The sequence below is a fragment of the Magnolia sinica genome, chromosome 12 (assembly GCF_029962835.1).
Source record: "Magnolia sinica isolate HGM2019 chromosome 12, MsV1, whole genome shotgun sequence".
NCBI classification, from domain to species: Eukaryota; Viridiplantae; Streptophyta; class Magnoliopsida; order Magnoliales; family Magnoliaceae; genus Magnolia; species Magnolia sinica.
In genome coordinates, this window is record NC_080584.1 from 56985356 (window position 1) to 57008520 (window position 23165).

Sequence of the window (23165 nt, forward strand, 5' to 3'; positions counted from 1 at the left end):
AATCCTAACCTCAACTCCCTAACCTAAACCTGATCCCGAACCCGAACCTGATTTCCTAAACCTAAACCTTAACCTATAACCTAACATAAACCTAAACCTATTACCTGCACTTATAACCTAAACCTATAACCTAAACATAAGGCTAAAACCTAAACCTAAAATCGAAATGTATTCTCAAATCCTTGAACCTAAACCTACACCTAATCCTAATCTCAACTCCCTAACCTAAACTTAAAACCTAAACTTGATAACCCAAACCTAAACCTGATCCCGAACTCGGACCCGATTTCCTAAACATAAACCTTAACCTTAACCTATTCTCAATTCCCTAAAGCTGTAACCTATATACTATAACCTATAACTAAAACCTAAACCTTAACTTAAACCTATAACCTAAGCCTAAACCTTAACCTAAACCTAAATCAAAACCTATAACTTAAACTGTAACCTATAACCTATAACCTAAATTTATAACCTAATCCTAAATCTAAACCTAAAACCTAAAACCTAAACCTAAACCTATTTTAATGATCAGTTTTATTTTTAAAAAGTGCCCACTTTTTTGGAAGAAGTTTATGCAATTCTTCATGATTCTGAATTATAATGTTTTGTTGGTTTAATATTATTTTTTTTTTCAGGTGGAAGACACAAAAAGAAAATTGTTGCTGATTTTTTTCTTTTTTTTATTTATGAAGTTAAACTTATATGTATTTATGTGTGGATGAATGTAATGTGGATAAGATTGCTTGTGTTTGGATGGATGTAGTTTATGTTTGGATGAATGTAGTTTATGTTGGATTTACGTAGTTTGGTTTGTTTAGATGGATGTGAATGTGAATATGATGAAATATATTATATAACAGGTGTATATTAGGAAGAATACAATGAAATATATTGTAACAGGTGTATATTGACCCTGATAAAAAGGACGGTCCATGAGTCCTTTTTAAGGACGGTCCATGACCGTCCTTTGAAAGCTTATCAGAGACGGTCTATGACAGTCCTTTTTAAGGACGGTCCATGACCGTCCTTTTAAAGGACGGTCCATAGCCGTCCTTTGAAGGCTTATCAGAGACGGTCTACGACAGTCTTTTTTAAGGATGGTCCATGACCGTCCTTTTAAAGGAGGGTCAATGGCCGTCCTTTAAAGGCTTATAAGAGACGGTCCAAGACCGTCCTTTTTAAGGACGGTCCACGACCGTCCTTTTTTAGGACGGTCCATGACCGTCTTTTTTTCGTCAATAAAAATGACGGTTTTCGACCATCCTTTAAGTAATACGACACGTCAAAATTTGATGGCCCTTGCGACGGTCCGTGACTGTCCTTTTTGGTCATTTGAGACGGTTTTGGACCGTCCTTTTTTCACAGTTTTGGCATAGTGAGATCACTAGAAAAATACCTATGATTTTAATATATAAGATGAACCTAAAACCTTTAGTGAGTATACAACTTCAAAAGACTCTGCTTTTTGGAAAGAGGTCATTAATGATCAAACTAAACATGTGAACTGGTGGATCTATCTTTAGGTTCTAAACCATAGGATGTAAGTGGGTACTTAAAAAAAAATATCACACTGATGGTACAATTCAAACCTTAAGATTAGTTGCTAAGAGTTTTTAACATAAAGATTGAATCGATTATTTTGACACATATTCACCGGTGGCTAGAATAATATCTATTAAAATTTTATTTGCTCAAGGATTCATACATCATCTTCATATCCATCAAATGGACGTGAAGACAACATTCCTGAATGGTAACCTCGATGATGAGGTATATGTAACACCCCGAACTTTTCAATAACCAAGTATTGAAAGTTCTCGAGTGTTACTATGGAAAGTAACTTGATATGTACATGTGTATGATACAAATTTAACTATCCTAACCTTAAGTCTAACCCCCGACATGAATCTAACCCTTAAGAATTGTGATCACCATCCGCAAATCAAGTCATCCGACCATTGATCACGAGGTTTGATACATTTACATTCCCCTAATTAAAATCAATGAATAAATCTTCATGCATAATAATTTATACATAGGATATTTTATAAGAATTACTTAGAAACGTGTCTATAATCATGTAGAACCATTAGATTTCACAAAACTCTTAGATTAATAATAATTACGAAAATGCCATTAACTTATACCCTTGAGTTTTAGATCACATGGTTCCCGCGGTTCACTTAATGTGAAATTTCGCACCATGACTATCTATCATGAATTACCCATACACGTCGAATTTCAACCCTTAGATCATTGTAAAATGGCCCAATTGACAAATAAGCTCGTAACTGTCCATTTTGGTGTCTATTACGTGAAGAAACTGCGTAGATAATCGTAGTGAGCATTTCCCTTCATATGAATGGAGCGCTCGCAAAAATCACAAGTGGACCCCCCTTACAATGCATGTGCACAATGCACATGCACCAGAAGCGCACCAAGTAAGAATTCGGGTCAAACTCTGTTTGACCCGTCATTATTCGAAAGCAAGAGAGGGACAGTCATCCCACCGCACGCAAAGTAATGGACATGGTCCACTAGACCGTACTAGGCCCACCATCAAAGATTGGACGGCTAATCCAAACTGTCCATTAGGTAGCCGGGACGAAACCGTCCCAAACCCAAGTAGTCTCATGTGAGATTGTACACGGATGTACACCTGATCTCCGGCCGAAATAGGACCTCTACACTGCGACACTAACGGACAACGTCCATTTGCGAATCAATGTGGTCCACCATCGTGAGTATTTAGAGTGATTCCCAACCTAACATGAAAACCGGATGCTTTCTCATCCGAAATTCATCCACAAGCAACACCAAGGGAAGTTGGTGCGGGTTCAAATTCCTTGTGTTAGAGAATTTGACGGTGCCACCTGAACAAATTCAGACCATTCAAAATGGAGGAGAGGCCCTTCTTGTTGGGGGCCTTGCACAAAACCTTAGGATCTGGCCTCCCAAAACAAAATAGAATTATGGGATAATAAAGAAATGAAATAAATCAAAGCATAAACGAATGACACCACGGAATTTTACGTGGAAAACCTTCAAAGAGGTAAAAACCACGGGACCTCGTCCAGAACAACAATCCACTATAAAGCAGAATGTTACAACCGATCAAAGCACACACCGCTTTGATCAAACCTTCTTCACTCACACAGGAGTGGATGAACAATAAGAGAACAAAAGAAAAAAATGGAGAGATCTCACCAATCACGAGGACGTAGAAGCGCTGAGACGTGGACTACCAAGTAGATCACCTCTTGAGCAGAATCTCCCTTCCACAAGCTTTCTCTCTCTCTTTCTCTCTCTCTCACCTTTGATAGCCCTAAGCCCTCCTAGAAAACCTTTAAGAAACCTTAGAATACCGTGAAATACACCCCAATTCCGCATACACCCCTTTATATAAGAATAAAAAGAGGTATAATCAAAATATGAAATAAATTCCGTAAAATCTACGTTTCTGCAGTCGCATCTGCGTAACTCTTCAATGATATTGAAGGTCATTCGATGACAACCTTTGATATCATCTAAGGTCGTTCGATGATATCAAAACAGGACCAAAACTGTCTAGTGACCAGGGGTGAGAAATCCCTATAATTATCGATGATATCGAAACTAGTTCGATTTCATTGAACCTAGCAATGAGGAGAAAATCTCCATCAAATCTCTCCCTTTTTGACTTAGGAGAAATTCACCTTCTTCAAGCCAGCCTGGTTTCTACAAACCTTAAACTTTCCCTTAAGCAAATCCTTGGTCATCATGTCTGACACATTATCGTCCGTGTTGACCTTCTCAAGCTGTAACACCTTTTGTTCCAAAGTATCCATGATCAAGTGATACCGAATCTCTATATGCTTTGACTTGGATTCTTGCTCAAGTGTATAGCACTTTGACTATCGCAATAGATCACATGCTGCTCCTGCTTCAGGCTAAGTTTCTGTAGGAACCTCTTCATCCAAAGCATCTCTTTACATGCCTCTGTAACTGCAATGTACTCGGCCTTTGTCGTCTATAATGTTATGACCTTCCGTAGCTTGCTCTGCCAAGAAACCGCTCCCCCTGCAAACGTGAACATGAACCCCAATGTAGACTTCCTAGAGTCTATATCACCTGCTATATCTGCATCTGTATAGCCCTCTATCACAGGTTTTCCGTCACCATAGCATAGGCTCAACTTGGATGAGCCTCTTAGATAGCATAGTATCCACTTCACTGCTGCCCGATGCTCTTTGCTAGGATTGACGAGGTACCGGTTGAAAACACCAACCGCATATGCTATGTCTGGGCATGTACACACCATAGCATACATCAAACTTTCTACTGCTGACACGTAGGGTATCTTCTACATCTCATCCACCTCTGCCTTCATCTTGGGACACTGTCTGTCGCTGAATCTGAAGTGATTATCTAGTGGAGTACTGACCGGCTTCGTTGCATTCATATTGAACCGCTCTAGGACTTTCTCAATATACTGCTCTTATGACAACCAAAGCTTCTTGCTTCTTCTGTCACGGGTTATCTTCATTCTTAGAATCTGTTTAGCTGGGCCCAAGTCTTTCATTGGGAACGACTTGCCCAACTCCTGTTTTAACATGTCGATCTTCTTGATGTCTTTTCCCATGATGAGTATATCATCAACATATAACAGCAGAACTAAGAAATCACCATCTAAGAACTTGCGCATGACTACACAGTGGTCCGACTCCATTCTGTCATATCCATGCTTCAACATAAAGGAGTCGAACTTCTTATACCATTGTCGTGGAGCTTGTTTCAGCCCATACAAGCTCTTCCTCAGCCTACATACCATAAGCTTCTTGCACTTGACTTTGAACCCCTCTGGTTGGTGCATGTAGATCTCTTCTTCCAGACCATGGAGAAAGACAGTTTTAACATCTAACTGTTCTATCTCCATATCCATGCTAGCCGCCAACCCAAGCAACACCCGTATGGATGTCATCTTCACCACTGGGTCCTTTCACCACAAGTCTGGCCTTGAACCTTGTTTATGAGTTCTTCTGCTCAATCTTCTTTCTGAACACCCACTTGTTACTTAGAGCTTTCTTGCCCTTAAGTAGTTTCACCATGTCATAGGTGTGGTTCTTATGCAAGGATTTCATCTCCTCTTACATAGCTTTCAACCACTCCCCCTTATGTTCATCGGCTAGGGCTTCAGAAAAATCTTCTGGCTCTCCCCCATCAGTGAGCATAATGTACTCATATAGCGAGTACCTCTTGGATGGTTGTCTTTCTCTAGATGACCTTCTCACCAAGGCTCAACAGGTGAATCAAGTGGGAGCTGCTCCCCTGGTCCATCTTCTGAAGGAACTCCCTAGTCCTCTACACCTTATTGTACTCCCCCGTCATCAGGCACCACGGGATGAATAATCGGATCCATGTCTTCTAGCTCACTTGAACTAGGATGGTTCTTCTCTAGCTTACCAATGTTTTATATATACTGATTTTAAAAGAAAACCACATTTCTGCATCTAACGAGCTTCTTCTCGGTCGGATCCCACAATTTGTAACTGAACTTTTCATCACCGTACCCCAAGAGCACACACTGCCTGATCTTCATATCGAGCTTGGACCTCTCGTCCTTTGGTATGTGAACGGATGCCCTGCATCCAAATACCCTGAGATGACTGTACGATGGATCCTGTCCAGTCCACATCTTCTCAGGCACTTCTCCATTCAATGGGGTTAATGGAGACCTGTTTATCAGATACACTACTGTGTGCATTGCTTCTCCCCAGAACGTCTTGGGCAACTTCACATGGGATAAGATGCATCTGATTCTCTCTACAATTGTGCGATTCATTCGCTCAACTACAACATTATGCTAAGGGGTCTTGGGAACCGTCTATTCATGCCGTATACCTAGGGACTTACAATACTCATGAAAGTCACCAATGTATTCACCACCATTGTCAGTGTAGATGCACTTCAATGATCTACCTCTCTCTCTCTCTTGACCATAGCATGAAACAATTTAAACACACCAAAGTCCTTGGATTTCAAAGCATAAACCCAAAACCTTCCAAATGCATCATCTATAAAAGTGACAAAATACAATGCCCCACCTAAGGTTTTTGTCCTCATAGGACCACAAACATCAGAATAAATTAAATCTAATGCATGCACTTTATTAACATGAGAAGTAATTTAATAAATGAAACTCTATGTTGTTTTCCTGATAAACAATCAATGCAGGTTTTGAGAGGTGTACCAGTCATGTCTGGAAGGAGCCGCTTCCTCGTTAGTAATTGAAGCCTTTTTTCACTCATGTGGCCTAGACGCCTATGCCACATGTCAATAGCTGAATCTTTCGCTATGTTCTATCCACCCTTACACACACTGACACTTGCCTTGTAAAGGATACAACACTTCTTTCCTCTGGCTGCAATTAACGAACCCTTGATGAGCTTCCAGCGCCCACCAGCAAACCGACTTTCATATCCATCATCATCCAACCTTCCCGTCGACATCAAGTTGAGGCGAAGGTGTAAGACCCATATCATAGTCCATACCGTTTCGTGGACTTCCGCGGTCCTCCCGGTCGAATTCCGGTAACCCTCGACCTATATCAGATATTTGCGCACGATCCTAAGCCGGGTTCTGTATACTGAAATCGGCTCGATCTGAAACTTGTATCATAGCAACCGCGTCGTCACCGCGACTCGCACACCGATCCGATACCCAGGCCAAGAGATGTGGGCCTACATTCATTTCGAAGAAACGCCACACATTACGAACTTCGAGGGAATCTCTACGACATGTCACATCAAATCAAGTCAAGTATACCACCTTACCTCCATGTCACCTCACCCAACAACAAGTACAAGTGGCCTCTCTCTCTTTTCTCATAAGTCAACCCTCTCTCTCCCCCCACCACTCCTCTTTTACACATTTTCAAACAAACCCATATCTTTCCTTACAACCACCACATCACCCCATCCCTATAACCCATTACTTCCCTCTCTCTCTTTCATTCCACCTCTTCACTCCCAAGCATCCCACGTCCAACCCCTCTTCTCTCCCAAACAACAACAAGTGTGGCCCACTTTCCCCACCCTCTTATCTCTCATCCCCACCATCAAAACTCCATCATCCACCGTTAAAAGTTGAGCATAGGAGCATACAAGTACAAGGAGCCAAAGAAGGAGGCCAATAGGTGGGTGCTCTATCATCGATTTACATTTGAGGGTCCACTTGTAGGTGGGACCCATTATGATGTATATGTTGTAATCATGAGGGACCCATAGTGGTGGGGTCCCTCCATCTCTCTCTCTCTCTCTCTCTCTCTCTCTCTCTCTCTCTCTCTCTCTCTCTCTCTCTCTCTCTCTCTCTCTCCCTAGAATGTAGTGGGCCCCACCGAATTATGTAAAATCTACTCCATCCATCAAACAGAGTGGCCCACCACATTTCAGGGAGATCCCATCTATTAAATTAAATATATGTAATATATATTTATATTATATTAATATATATATACACACATATGCATGGTGGGCCACGTCATCCATGTGGGACCCACCATGGTGCCTATGTTATATCCATGCCATCCAGCATCCCTGGACGCTGGACGTGCAGCAGGGAGCGATTAACATGGAGTGCGTGTATTGACATGGGTATGTACTAACAAGCTAACAAAAAAATAAAATAATATATGATATATATGTGTGAGATTTTGGGGTGGGCTGTTCATGCAGCCCCACCCTGATGTATGAAGTTAATCCACGCAGTCCATTACATTCTCTAACTCATTTTAGGCGTTGAGCGAAAAAAATGAAGTAGATCCCATTTTTTGGCAGGCCATACCATAGGAAATAATGGTGTTTACCATTGAAACCCACCTTGATCTTTTTACTCACCAAATCATACCGCATATTGGACTCATTTGGTCGGTCTTGAGCCGTAGAGTGCAATGGGCAGGGCGGATTTCCTTGATGAGGGCCCCACCTAGGAAATTCCTTAGAAAAATGTATTTTCTTTTTTAAAAAAATAAATATATTTAGCAGCAACAGCAGCGTCTGCTGCTGCTAGCTGCTGCCGCGTGGACGATAAAGGTAGGGACCCATGGTTCCAGCCGTGGGACCCACCTTGATGTGTGTGGGACATCCACTCCGTGCATTGGGTGGGCCCCTAGGTCAGTGGCCCCCCTCCTAAAAATCAGCCGCTACAGGGACTCAGGTGGCCCATGTTATAGGAAACAGAGGTGATTAATGCCTACCTTTAAAACCCTTTTGGGTTGCAAAAGTTTTGGATCAAATATGAAATTTGTTTTTCCTATTCATTCCGGTCCTATGACCTTATCAATAGTTTGGATGGCATATAAACATTGCGATGGGCCCCAGGTCTGAGTGACCTTATCTACAGGTTGGGTGGAAATAAACATTACGGTGGGCCCCCATGTCTGTGTGACCTTGTCAATAGGCTGGGTGGAAAATAAACATTATGGTGGGCCCCACATGGGACCCACTGATGTATGTATTGAAATCCACACCTTCCATTAGTGTGGATTCCACCATGAGGTGTGTACTTCATCTATGCCGTTCATCTCTATGGGACCCACTGTGATGCATGTGTTGCATCCAGACCGTCCAACCTTTGGCAAGCTCATTTTTAAGGCTTGAGACTAAAAATAAGACAGATCTAGGATCAGGTGGACCACATTATAGAAAATCGTAGGTTTGAACGTCCACCATTAAAACCTTAGAAATTTTAATAATGAAAATCCTTATCACCACTTATATTTGGGTGTGGCCCATTTAATATACGCGCGACCCATTGTTGAGGCCCACCTTGATTTGTATAAGGCCCATGTTATGGGGCCCATTGTGATGTATGCAAGGCCCATGGGTTATGGCCCATTGCAATGTACATAAGGCCCATTGATGCGGGCCATTGATACGGCCCACTTGACAAATATAAGGCCCATGTGATTAGGCCCATCTGGATGTAGTTGTGGCCCATCCGTTGGGGCCCATCTTGATATATACAAGACCCATGTACATCAGGCCCATTTAATGTATTGAAGGCCCATGGGTCAAGGCCCAATGGGATGTACATGAGGCCCATTATAACGTGATTCCACCATAGTTTATGTGTTGACCTTTATATCAGGCTATGCCTTAGGAGCAATGATGGTTTGATGTCCACATTGTAAGGATAATGCTGGTTAAATGTCCACATTATCACTCTCCCTAAGGCCCATGGATAGGCCCATACTTGTAGTGTGTAGGCCGTCTAGGCCTATCTTCGTTATGCATAGAGCCCATCACAATATAATATGCTTAGTATAGATCCATGATTCATATGAGGAGTGGCTGATCATAGCATATGCCCTCGGCCAGATTGTTTATGAGCTCCGTGATATGCAGAGTTGCCCTTCATGAGTGGGTGGTATATATAGTATTTGTTGCATGTTTGGTAGAGTGATTCATGTACTTGCATTTGTGTGATCATGATTATTGTATGCCCTAGTGACATTAGGGCCATAACCTCCACAGACACATCGTGGATGGCTGGATTAGATATCAGAAATACTGTTTCTAGCATCGGGGAGCCATAGATGTCCCTGGGTGAAAATCTCTAAATCCGATGGTACCAGAGGATGACTCCAACGTCGAGACCGAGTGGATACACGAGCGTGCGAGGGCCGTATACCAGTTGGCCGTATCTACCACTGTGTCGTGATCAGTTGAAAAGAGGTGTGACCTTACCCGCCTGAGTGAGGGGGTAATTTTTAGGTTGAGTTTGACCAACTTGAGGAACGGGTCCGCTATTAACGAGCTGGGCCCGATATTGGCAGGTGGATAGTGAGGTCTCTTTCACTCTCCCAGTTGTGTGTTCGGATAAGGGCGATAAGCTGGCGTAGAGTGTACTAGACCCCGGTGATTATCCAGAATGAGAACTGTACTGATATGTGATGAGTTGTATGTAAATTTAGATGAGGATTGGTATGCTTGAGTTGCATCTCGCATCGCATGGTCTTGTTATTGCGGACAGCATTCATATCTTGCACCGCATAGCCTTGGTACGGCTGCTTGCATTCATGAACTCATCAGCATGACTCCACATTACTCTGACCTTGCATTCTGAGCATCCTTATATTGCGCACACACTTACACCACCCTCTAAGCTTTCTATAAGCTTATGCACGATTGATGCGTACAGGTGACGTCAAGACGCAGCCGTAGCCTCGCCGCAGTAGGAGCATGCACTCAAGCTTCTGGAGTTTTTGTTACTTTCATTATATTGTATTTTCTTTTCATACGCATTGTACTTAAAGTTTTTTATCATAGTGGATTTTATGATGGTGTTCTTATGTTATTATTCATGGGTTATGCTTATGGTTATACTCATTACAAATCAAATTGATGTTAAAAAATTCTCCTTGTAAGATCCCAGGATCGGAACCTGGCGTATGGGTACCGGGAGCAGAGAATGGGATACTGCGGAGGCTGTCGGCGCCAAATTCGGCAATCAAAAATTTTGTGAGCCCGATTTCCGAGTTTGGGGTGTGACAGAAGGTTTGGGATATGCCTCACATCCCTAAGAACTAATGTGAAGCCCACATCGGTCTTCACACAAATATCACCAACCCCTACGATCTTCGATACGCTAGAATTTTCCATCTTCACGGTCCTAAAGTCACCTGACTTGTACCTTTTGAAGAAGTCCCTATGTGGAGTCGCATGAAACGAGGCTCCTGAGTCTATCACCCAGTCGGTGTCCTGACTCGTAGCCGTGAGACATACATCGTGATCTTCTGAAAGAATAACTACAACATCGCCATCTAAAGTGACCGCAGTGGAATCTGATTCATCTTCCTTCTCCTTTCCTTTTCCTTTCTTGTGATTCTTATTCTTACGACATTCATGCTTATAGTGTCCCTTTTTTCCACAATTCTAGCATTCAACATCTTTCCTAGTAATTGACTTACCTTCCCGCCCTTTCTGTTCTTTTCTCTCCCCTGTTCTTGTGTCATAAGGGCCTCTTGCTGAGTAGACCCCTAAGACTTCCTCCTTGTATCCTCATTGAAGAGACAACTAGTTACCTGTTCCATGAATACCTTTCCATCTGGTGCGGAGTTATTTAGAGACACTACCAATGTCTCCCAACTGTCAGGCAATGAACTAAGCAATAGTAAAGTCTGCAATTCATCATTCAGTACCATCTTCATAGCAGAGAGCTGATTCACTATATTGCTAACCTCATTCATGTGCTCGGCCACAGAACCACCATCCTTGAACTTGAGATTCACAAGTCACCTTATCAAAAAAATCTTATTACCGGCTGTCTTCCTCTCATACAGCCCTTGTAATTTCAGCCATAGGCTAGCGACTGAGGTCTCCATAGACACGGTGAAACACAGAATCATCCAACCATTGTCTAATAAACCCCACCGCCTTCCGGTCCAACTTCTTCTAATTATCATTAGACATATCCTTGAATTTTACTGATATGCCTAAAATTGGAGAATATAGATCCTTGTAATAAAGAAAGTCCTCCATCTTAGCCTTCCATATGATCCAGTTAGAACCATTGAGGCTGATCATCCTTGACGAGCTACCTTCCATAATTCCAAACTGATCCTACCCATTTAATGAACTTAGCTCTGATACTACTTTGTTGGAGGCCTTGCACAAAACCTTAGAATCTAGCCTCCCAAAATAAAATTATGGGATAATAAAGCAATGAAATAAACCAAAGCATAAACCACACGACACCAGGGAATTTTACGTGAAAAATCTTTAAAGAGGTAAAAACCACGGGACCTCGTCCAGATCAACAATCCACTATAAAGCAGAACATTACAACCAATCACAACCACACACCGCTTGGATCAAACCTTCTTCACTCGCGCAGGAGTGGATGAACAATAAGAGAACAAAAGAAAAATTGGAGAAATCTCGCCGATCACGAGGACGTATAAGCGCTGAGACGTGAACTGCGAAGTAGATTACCTCTACGAGCAGAATCTCTCTTCTACAAGCTTCCTCTCTCTCTTTCTCCCTCTCTCTCACCTTTGATAGCCCTAAGCCCTCCTAAAAAATCTTTAAGAAACCTTAGAAAACCCTGCAATACACCTCATTCCCGTATACACCCCTTTATATAAGAATAGAAAGAGATATAATCAAAATAGGAAACAAAATCTGTAGAATCTGCATTTCCGCGATCGCATCTTCGTAACTCTTCAATGATATCGAAGGTCATTCGATGACAACCTTCGATATCATCTAAGGTCCTTCAATGATATCGAAACAAGACCAAAATTGTCCAGCGACTAAGGGTGAAAAAAATTTGACAATTATCGATGATATCGAAACTAGTTCGATTTCATCGAACCCAACAATGAAGAGAAAATCCCCATCACTTCCGACCACACCCACGTTGAGAGAAAAGAGAAGGAAGGTTACGGAAAGAATCCCACCTCCGCTCTTCACGCAAACAAGCGTTATAGGAAAACTATTTGTCAAACTACCGTCTGATCAAACCTATGGTAAAGAACGTAATCACAGCCCTCCATCCATAGACCATTCAGAGGCAACACAAGGCCACCCAGATTCAATCAGATCCATGAAGGAGTAAGAGGTATTGGCGGCCAGGCGAAGGTTTCACTCACCAAACCTACATCCAACTTTCGCCTTTACAACTTACTGCGTAGATGGGTCTGTGCCAGGAAGACCAGCCGACTTGAAACCTCAAGCCTATAAAAGGGGACCTTCAGCGTCCCACTGAGAAGAAAAACCTGAGAGAGAAGAAAAGAGAAGAGATGGAAAGAGAAAGAGAAGAAAGAGACAGAGAAAGAGAAAGAGAAGGAGAAAGAAAAGAAAAGAAAGGAAAGAATGAAAGAAAGAAAGGAAGAAGAAGAAAGAAAAGAGGGAGAGTTGAACCAAGGTGACTCAAGGTGACTCAATGAGTCGACTGGCACATTTGGGTCTACTCAACAGGTGAATTTTGCTTCGAGGTTTACTGGCTAAAGTTAGGATAAATCACTCATCCGTTAATAACCCTATACTAAGTTCATGTCTAAAAGCATCACCACTCTTGAGCCTAAGCTTAGATCTTAGGTAAAATCCTAGCCATGATCTTACCTAATCAAGTCATTTAATGTGGCAATCTAATCCCATGAATTGTTTAAAATATTACTATAATTCAATCATATGACGTATACATAGAGCTATAACAACAATTGAAGGTGATTTGACTTCAGAGATGAGGGTTTTATTCCTTTTAAGCTTACAGTAGCTTGAGTTGATATACTTTATCTTGCCTTTTTCATACTATGTTTTGCATGTTACTAGGATTTCCTCTCTGCGAATGTTTAATCCACCATCAATACTTATTTACCCTTTTGGGAATCATGATTCGTTTACATTTTCTATCACTGCAAGTGATGTGTCAAAGGTATCACAATTAATGAATCAAATATTTTATCGTGGACGTAATGCATTACGGGTAGCGGCCCTCTTGGTCAGCACGTAATTCAGTGGGTTCGTTGGTGTAGTGCACAATCAATGTAAGTAAATCGCTATGCATGTTACATCACTTCTCGGGATTGGATGTCAAAAATAGTCGCTTCTTAAACACATCATGTTACATAAATCATCCAATCACGTCGTTGTGTCACCTTGAGATGCTTGTATAAATCCATGTTAACGTTGGACGTGCCAGCGAATATCTGTAGTGTAAGAATGCAGATCAAGTCAGATATTAATAATTATTTTCCACGTTGTGACCATGATCACTACGTATGATGAGATGCACACACTTTCTAGGCATACATTCATGTAGATTGATTGCGCATACTGATATCTCTCGTAGTAGTGGAGTATGTGACGTGTCAGAGCCCTTAAATTACTTTTATGAATCTCTTGAATTATTGTTAATCTTAAAGTATAACCATCACTATGAGTAGGGCATTGACCCTCTCCAGCCGTACAAATGATGTAGGTGACATACAGATTGAAGACCTAGAGGACTATCTCTATATGGAAGATTATATGAAAAAATAAGAAGATAGTTTTATGAATTAGTTTTATACTTCCACTGCGATCTCGATAATGCAATAAGCTCCCATTGAGAGAGCATTTGATTATTTAATGAATCCTTTTACTCTGATGAAATAATCAATACAATCGATTTTATTATTGTAAATGCTACCTTTATGAATGTATCTGGATGTGATTTAATTTTTTTTAATAAAGTGAGATTTTTAAGGCATCCAATTTATACATTATTAACACCTGATTTTCTCAGGCACGAGTACAAACTCTGGCCATGAAAATTCGGGGCGTTACGGTATACGTGGAGCAATCGGAAGGGTTTGTTCTACCAGGCAATGAAAGGAAAGTGTGTAGACTTGTTAAGTCTTTGTATGGATTAAAACAAGCACCAAAATACTGACATGATAAATTTAATTGTAAAGTTATGTCTTACAGTTTTGCATATAACATTGTTAATAAATATATATACTCAAAAGTGTGTAATGATTATATTGTAGTCATATGTTTGTAAGTAGATGATATGTTAATAATTAGTAACCAAAAGAAAGGTGTAACTGAAACAAAGAAGTTTCAATCCTCCGTTTTTAAAATGAAGGATTTTAAACAAGTAGATACTATACTAGGTATCAAAATAAAAAAAACATAGTGGGGTTATGCATTGTGCCAATCTCATTATATTGAGAAAATATTGAATAAGTTTAACCACTTAAAAATAAAAGAGGAAAAACCCCATTTAATCAAAGTACAAAGTTGAAGGAAAACAGTGAAAGAACAATTACACAACTAGAGTATTTTAATGTTATAGGTAGTCTTATATATATGATGCAATGCATAAGACCGGATATAACATACACTTTGAGTAAAATAACTAGGTTTACTGGTAATTTAACTGTTGAACAAATCAAAGAACTAGGGCTATTTTACTCAGAGTTTTCAGTAGTATTGGAAGTATATACCGATGAAAGTTGGATATCATGTGTAGGGGACAATAAGTCCACTACAAGGTGGATATTCACCATAGGAGGTGTAGCTATATCTTAGAGATCCAAGAAACAAACTTACATAATACACTCAACAATGGAATCTAAATTTATAGCATTGGCTACAATAGGGAAAGAGGTTGAGTGGTTAAGGGATCTTTTATTAGAAATTGCGTTCTATGTGAAGCCTATACCAGCTATTTCACTTCATTTCGAAAGTGAAGCCACTCTAGCGAAAGCCTACAATGGTACCTATAATGGGAAGTCCAGACACATAAGTTTGAGACATAGTTATATAAGGCAATTAATTCAGGATGAAATCATTGCAATATCATTTGTGAAGTCAAGTAACAACTTGGCTAATCCCTTTACTAAACTTCTGATGAGAGAGGTAGTAAGGATAACATCTAGAAGGATGGGGTTGAAACTTTTTAATTAAAGCTCCACCAATGATAGAAACCCAACCCAAACTTAGAAAATATTTAAAGATTGGGTTCAATAGGTAACAACTAATCACTAGGATGTGAAACGTTTCAAAACTAAAAATCTAAAAATAACCTCATCCAAGATGGAAAGTGCTAGCCGTTATAATAAGAGGGTTGAGTCTTATAACTTTTAATGAAATTCAGTCAAATAGGATATGTGTTTTAAGTAACAGAAACACTGGAAGGTTTCACCTATGTGAACGTAGAAGTGGTGCCACTTCTCATGAGAGTTAGAGTTCTTTCGGGATCGTTCATGAAACAGGATAATCACATGACCATTAAAAGTACTAAGTGAGTAATATGAAGGAAAACACATAACACAGAAGCTATTATGTGTGCAGTATTTTCAGTTATGTCATTTAGGAATAATTGGTTCAATGTAGTGGCAACTAGAAATTTTAACATAACTTTAAAATACTTACACTAAGGAAAGATTTAGATCGCAAGGTATATTTTTCTATGCATAATGATTGTCCATTATCTCTAGCAGATATATTCTATTATTTATTTTTTAAAATGGTGTGGAATTGTTGAAATTTATGGTTTTTTGAAAAAATCATATATTAAAAAATTTCAAGATTTTCGTTTCGCTATCAAAACGCTTTTTTGAAATTCAAATGAAAAGTGCGGTCTGTGCTTTTGGCCCACATCGAAAATGAAAGAAGAAGAATTAGAGTTTATATGTAGAGGTGTTTGTAGTATTCTTATTTGGAGCTTTGGAGATTGACATGCTTGGGTTGAGTGTTACGGTGCCTCGCACTAGAACGCACGCATACTCAGGCTTAGGCACAGGCATGGGCAAATGCAAGGGTGAGGGCATGGGTAGTGTAGCTGTAGTGGCACTGGTTGGCATATTTTGTACTTAAATTAATGAACTAATGGTCAAATCTTCCGATCCAACAACCAGAAATGGCTTAAATTAATTATCAATAGTCAGAAATTTTTTTAAATGTTCTAAACCAATGATAACCACCAATTAATGGTCCACTCCCTGGTGCCTATGTAACCTAGACCATTCCAGTCCAAATTTCAGCAATTCAAAAACACATCTCTCCTCATCCATTAGATCCTCTGGATAGCATCTCCATCCTAGAATACTGTAACACATTCACTATTTCATTCTATCAGAAGATCTGCTACGTCAAATTGTTCCTAAGTGGACCCTTCGTGATTGCTGAACGTAGGATCCAAACAGGCTTGTCATATCCTGGAAGCAATTCGCTTGTAACCAATAATTGATAAGGGGGTGAATCACGCTATAAGGACAGCGTAATTTAGGTATTTCCAAGTTTCCAACATTAGAGTCGGTTATCATTTGGTTAAGAAAATCAAGAAAAATCTTAAAACGATTTCAACAGAGCCCAACAACATGGGTTTGATCGAAGGGGATCTCTATGCTACAACTTTATGCTTTAGGTTGCTTAGGAAACATGGATATGAAGTCCCACAGGGTATATATGGTCTCATGTGATTTAGTTGTGAAACCATCGTGTTGGATCTAATTAGGGCATGTTTGTTAAATCTAAAATTCCAAGTCTGAATCTGAATTTGAATATGAAGTCCGAAGTCAGAAAACTAATAGTGAATCTAGACCAACAAATTTGTTAACTAACGTCTGAAATATTAATTTGAAATATGTTAATTTGACATATTTACCCATATGAAACAATCATGATTGAATCCCTACCATTAAAACTTCATGGATTCCACTGGAATGTTTATTTGCCATCCAACTTGTCGATATGCTAGGTGGGGGCCACCATGATGTTAGTGAGAAATCCACCCATCCATCCATTTTGCGAGCTCATCTTAGGACACATGACCAAATATGAGGTAGATCCAAAACTCAAGTGGGCCACATGAGAGGGAAAATTGGAGAAAGAAATGTCTACCGCTAAAACTTTCCTTGGCTCCACCTTGATGGTTATATGTTATCCAAATCATTTATAAGGTCATAAACATTGGGATGAAATGAAAAAAAAAAAAAAAACAAAATACTTGGGCAGATACAAAACTTTTGTGGCCATACTAATGTTCAACGGTGGTCATTGAATCTCTATTATTTCCTCCCATGTGGCCCACTTGAGTTTTGGATCCACTTCAATTTTCACGTCATTGTCTAAAATGAGCTTGCAAAATGTATGAATGGGGTGTATTTCGGACAAACATCATGGTGGACCCTATAGTCAGGGTCCCAACCACCTCGGTGGATCACGGGTCTCACCTAATTTGTTCACCCAGATCCGGACCCAGATTTCCTGCCAAAGACTTTCCCAAGAAGTTTCGGCACTGGAAACCTAGGTGGGGCCCAATGCGATGTTTGTGAGAAATCCACCCCGTCCATCCATTTTATAAGATCATTTTAGTATATGGGGCTAAAAATGAGCCGGATCCAATACTCAAAGGGGCTGAAAACATGAGGATTGAATGTCCATAGTTGAAATATTTTTGAGGCCACAAAAGTTTTGAATGGGGCTAATATTTATGGGTTCAATTCATCTCAATAGGAATGAAGTTATGAGCCATATTGATGTCATGTAAAAATCATTGTCGACCCTAGGGAGGTTTCAACGATATGAATTTCCTACCCACCTTTTCCTTTAATGTGGCCCACTTGAGTCTTGTATCCTGCTTTTTTGGTAACATTGGTGATGAGCCATGTTATGATATGATAGATATTGTTGGTGATATTAGTGACGAGCCTAACATATTATTATTGGATTTGGTCGATGAGCCATTTCTATATTTGATGCTTGGGTGATGACCCTTACCGCTTTCATATAAATTGGGCATCATGTCATACCTTTGAAATTATTGATTACAATATATATCGGGTGACAAACTTAAATTTGGATTAAGGAATACTGACGATGAGCCTCTGCCTACCGCAAGGAGCCACGTGATCCAATTACGCGACTAGTGATATAATGATGGTATCCTAGCTTTGCTAATATGCTATTTGAATCTATACTAACAAAGATTTGGCTAATCATGCATATTATGAAATTTGTTGGTAATGATGGTGACGAGTCACATTATAATAGGATAGATATTTTGTGGATGATGATGGTGATGAGAAATATTACATTTGTTGATATTTATGAGACATGCATATGCAAATCATGACATACATGCATGTAATTAACAAGATTTAAAAAATTACGTGCTATGTTGTGCTTTTAATATCCTAGTTTCAATGTAATATGCTTGGTAATATGCACTAAAGATATCATGCTTGAGAGTAGTACACTTTTGAATATGTATGTGCAGTGAACTTGTTTATAACTAAATGTCCCAAGTAAAATCTTAGGGATACTTGTTTACTATGTTGGCACTCGACACATTCAATTTGATATATGTGGATGACTTGTGAATAAGAACGAATGATAATGCGCTAGGAGTGCCCCAACAGATCTCTAGCATTTTTCATTTCTTTTGGTAGTTGTATATCCCATATATGTTGATCTTATATTATAGATTGTATAGTTCTCATCTGGGTAGAAGCTATTTGTGGAGTTGTACCTTTTACATATTAGTCCTCTATTTCTATCTACATTTAGTTACATCTTAACTTTTAATGCCGTTAATTTAAAAGTAACTCTGATTATTGATCATTGTTTAATGCTAACTAGTTTAAGTGGACACGTGGGGACTCACCAATGTTTGTTTTTACTAAATTCACACTCGAAAACTCTGTATTGGAGTCTCCATACTTAGGTGTCGAATTTCAAGGTGTGAAACTCAGCCTTAAAAAAATTATGGTGTGACACTTTACCACATTGTATGGTAAACCAATCGATGTACTCGACCATAGAAATTTCACCCTTCATAGAGAATAAGGTAAACTCAGGGAAGTTGAACCCTATGTGTAGCTCAAAATATTGATCTACCCAGTTTCATGCAGATCAGTTAAGTGATTCATTGGTCGTTTGGCTAGATCTTGTACTCTCAATGATTCATATGTAATCCTACCAGCCGAACAGCTATGCGAGATATGGCCTTTACACCGCTTGATTGATGACCATTGGAGGTGGTGGGATTGGAGGTTACCCCCGAGGTATCTCAACCCTTTGATAGCCTTGTAGAAGGGCCGATGCAATTAAAGGTTGCCCCCCTTAGTTCTTGGGCATTGGATAGTAATTTTATCGAATCGGTTAGGTGGTCGGATGTGGCCCAAGATTATTGACATTAGCTTGAAGTTGCTGTAAGTGCTATAGTTTCTATCCCTATGTGTTGTCAAATTTGTAGTGCCAAAATCACTATTATACTCTGTTATACATAACTTGCATAAGTGAAGCTCTCTCAAGGATCAACATACATGAACAAGCTAAGCTCACATCAAGCAAAGCTCTCAAGTACAAGACTCAGGATCTTGAATGAAAGAACTGATCACAACACAAGATCTTGAATGCAAGAGCTGCTCACAAAATAAGACTCAAGCCGAAAAGAAAGTACAAGGCAAGACTCAAGCTGAACTCAAGACTCAAGCTGAAACTCAAGCCACTTTCATGATTGAGCTACTTCAAGGTTTAGTCTACATCAAGACTTCAAGGCTCATTCTTCATGGTCTCTTGTTTCAATGTCCATACTTCATGATTGAGGTTTGTTTGACCATAGGTTGACCTTAGAAGTAGGTCATTTCGGATACATAAGCCGAATGTTATTTTACATGTGATTGGTGTTGTAGTTAGATACATGTCTGTTTCTCGACTAGTCCTAGACTTGCTTCGACCATCTAAGCATTTCCTGGATCGATCGTAAGTTTGTTACAAATTCCGGATAAAATTTGTTAGCCTTCGACTAGTCCATCATCTTCGACCAATCGTAGAATCTACGACTCGAAGTACCTTTGCAGGAGGGCTACGACCAATCGTAGAACGGTCAAAGTATATCCCGTCGGATTTTTCAAATATTCGACTAGTCGAAGAGCACTCTGATCGAAGACCTGATCTTCTCACCTATAAATAGAGCACGAATCTCAGAAGAAATCATCGATTTAATTATAGTATTCAAGCCAATCTTCGTCGAACTTCTGAGAGATAATTTTGTGCTCCATCTAAGCTAAGTGTGCTTATTTAATATCTTCTTTCCTTAGCTTTATTTTAATTGATTTTGTTTCTGCTATTCCAATCTGATTTGAAAAGAGGAATTGTTATTCCCTTTCTTTGGAATCAAAATCAATTAAGGCAAGCCCTATTTGGTTTAATTTAAAATCAATTAGATCTAGAACCATTGTAATCGAGTACTGGACATTGAACTTGGACATTCATTGATTTGGTTCTACCGGGCTGCTACAACGAAGAAGATATTCAGGTATTTTACATATTGTAAATTCCTTTCTATTATTTTGGTTTCTTTCAAGATTTGCCAGAAAAATCTTGTTATTTTGGTTATCTGAGGAAAGCCAGGAAAACTCAGAAGTGGGGGTTTTTTTAATTGTGTAAGCCCACATACAAAGACACAATTGTAAGGGTTTTGGATGAACCTGGGAAAACCTATCTTTAGTGAACGCTAATATCCCCTGTGTGAGGATATTAGGAGTGGAGTAGCTTTTTGTGTGGCTGTTGGATAACAGTTGGTGAACACACAGGCGAACCACTATAAACCCTTGTGTTGTGGTTAATTGTTTTACTCTTCTAATTTTTATTCTTTTTGTGGGATGTATGTATGGTGGTGAATGTTGTAATTATTTCAAGCTTTGTGAAAATGTTGTAATAGCTTAGAATTTACTTTCTGCTATTCCTTTATAAGCTTGATTTTCAATTTCATTTTGAAAGTTGTTCCAGCAAGGTTGCCCTGCCATTTTTATGGTGTATGGCTGTCCCTAGAACAATACATCTTTAATTACAAGTTATTTCATTTCAGTTTATATTTAATTCTGTATTCCTCTTCGATTTGAGACTTGATACAAAGACCTTTCTAGAAATAAGGTTGTCCTACTATAAACTCTGTTTTTGGTGTAAGGTTGTCCTTAGAATAACGTTTGTATCAACCTCTCAAGATCTGAATTTTGAGGTTGTTTTACTTTCCTGCATTGTTATTTAATTTGGCTATCATTTTCTTTATTATTCCGCTGTTATAAGTTTTTATTTGGCATTGTCCTATTCACCCCCCCTCTAGGACATATAGCTTGGCCTTTTCAGTTGCTCCTAGGTATATAAACATTCTGTGGGTCAGCATACTCTGGTTGGCAGTATGGTCGGCCATTTCGGTTGTTCCTCCTTGGCACTAGTGGTGGTGGTATAGGACAACTTTGGGGTTCGGTCCGACTAGCCCTTGTAGGGAGCTCGATCGACTATTGTACTTCAGTTCCATAGGAAAACTGGGTGATAGATGAATATTCAAGGTTGTTGAAAGCCTCTTGAGGAAACTTTTGACTGCCCCTTCAAATCTCTCTGCTTATACCCTGTTGCTCTCCATGATCTTCCATGTCTATTTCCATATGAAGAAAGCACATGGCGACATTTTTTATGACTGGCTAAGAAGAGGATCTTATATCCATGTTAACGTGCTCGATCTGGTGTCCTTTGTCTTGTGACTCTTCTACAACATCAAGGATAGACCTTTTTTTTTTTTTTTAAGAAGGTATCTTGCCTTATTGAAAAATAGTGATGATAGAACATGTGTCCCACCAAGCATGCCAAAAAATATATGTTTCATTATTCAATCCAACATAAGACCACACATGTTCATGAAGGCATGTATTAAGAAAAATATGTACAATTAGGATTAGTGCGGGCATTCTAGAGTCATACTTAACTTCATTGCGATTAAACGTGTTGTGATCCCAGGCACTGAGATTGACCGATTAAGACCGAATCTGTGGGATTGGCTGCCTTCATCATCCATTATTGCTATAGGTGATTAGGCAATTTAAAAGGGGTGGGGTTTATCCTTTTTAATGGAAACTTTTTACGTTGCGTTAAGGACTTCTCTTTCAATAGTAATTGCAGGGCTCATATTTCCCAATAGAGTAATGATAGATAGAAAAGATTCAAACTAAAATAAAAAATAAAAAAATCTAATGATGCTGATTTTATTGATTTGTATTCGAAGTTTAGTATAATCAGCAAATAAAAAAATAAGCAGAGAAATAAATAAGTGATAAATACATGTGATTGTCTGTATAGATATAATCAAGGTGGATGGTCAGCTGGATGCAACCTTCCAGGGACTTGGTTGATTGGGAATCCGATAATGTTAGGTCGTGAATATTTATTCATTCCTATATTTACTGCAATGATGGCATTGGACAACAATGATATAAGTTAAACCTAAACTTCAGACATTTTGCAATGTGGATGGAAAGAAGTGAAGGACCTAGAAAGTAAGATAAGCAGTATTTTGCTGCGCAGAGAGATTCTTTTGACATGGGGGCTCGGGCTCTTCATCAAGGACTCTTTATATAGTTCAGGAGGTGGAAAACCCTCATTGGTTTTCCTTATTGGTTTATGATCCTTGGTGTTTAGAGTGTAGAATCATTTTTCAATTTTACTAATCTCACCAAAAAATGTTGAAGAGTTATAATACGAAACTGTTTTCAGATCTCCTTTTGTCAGTGTAGAACCATTGGATCTGGATTCCTCACCATATTCTTTGATTTTCTTCGATTTTGCGGGCACCCAATCCACTTCCTGGATATGGACTGGCTGGTGTACCACACACAACTGACTTGGATGGTG

The 23165-nt window shown here is 39.4% G+C and overlaps 1 pseudogene; it reads right to left on the bottom strand.

Moving 5' to 3' along the window:
• LOC131220081 (small ribosomal subunit protein uS17-like) overlaps positions 1–11230 on the bottom strand; it is a 31311-nt pseudogene extending 20081 nt beyond the window's left edge.
• Between the last annotated feature and the right edge of the window lie 11935 nt (positions 11231–23165).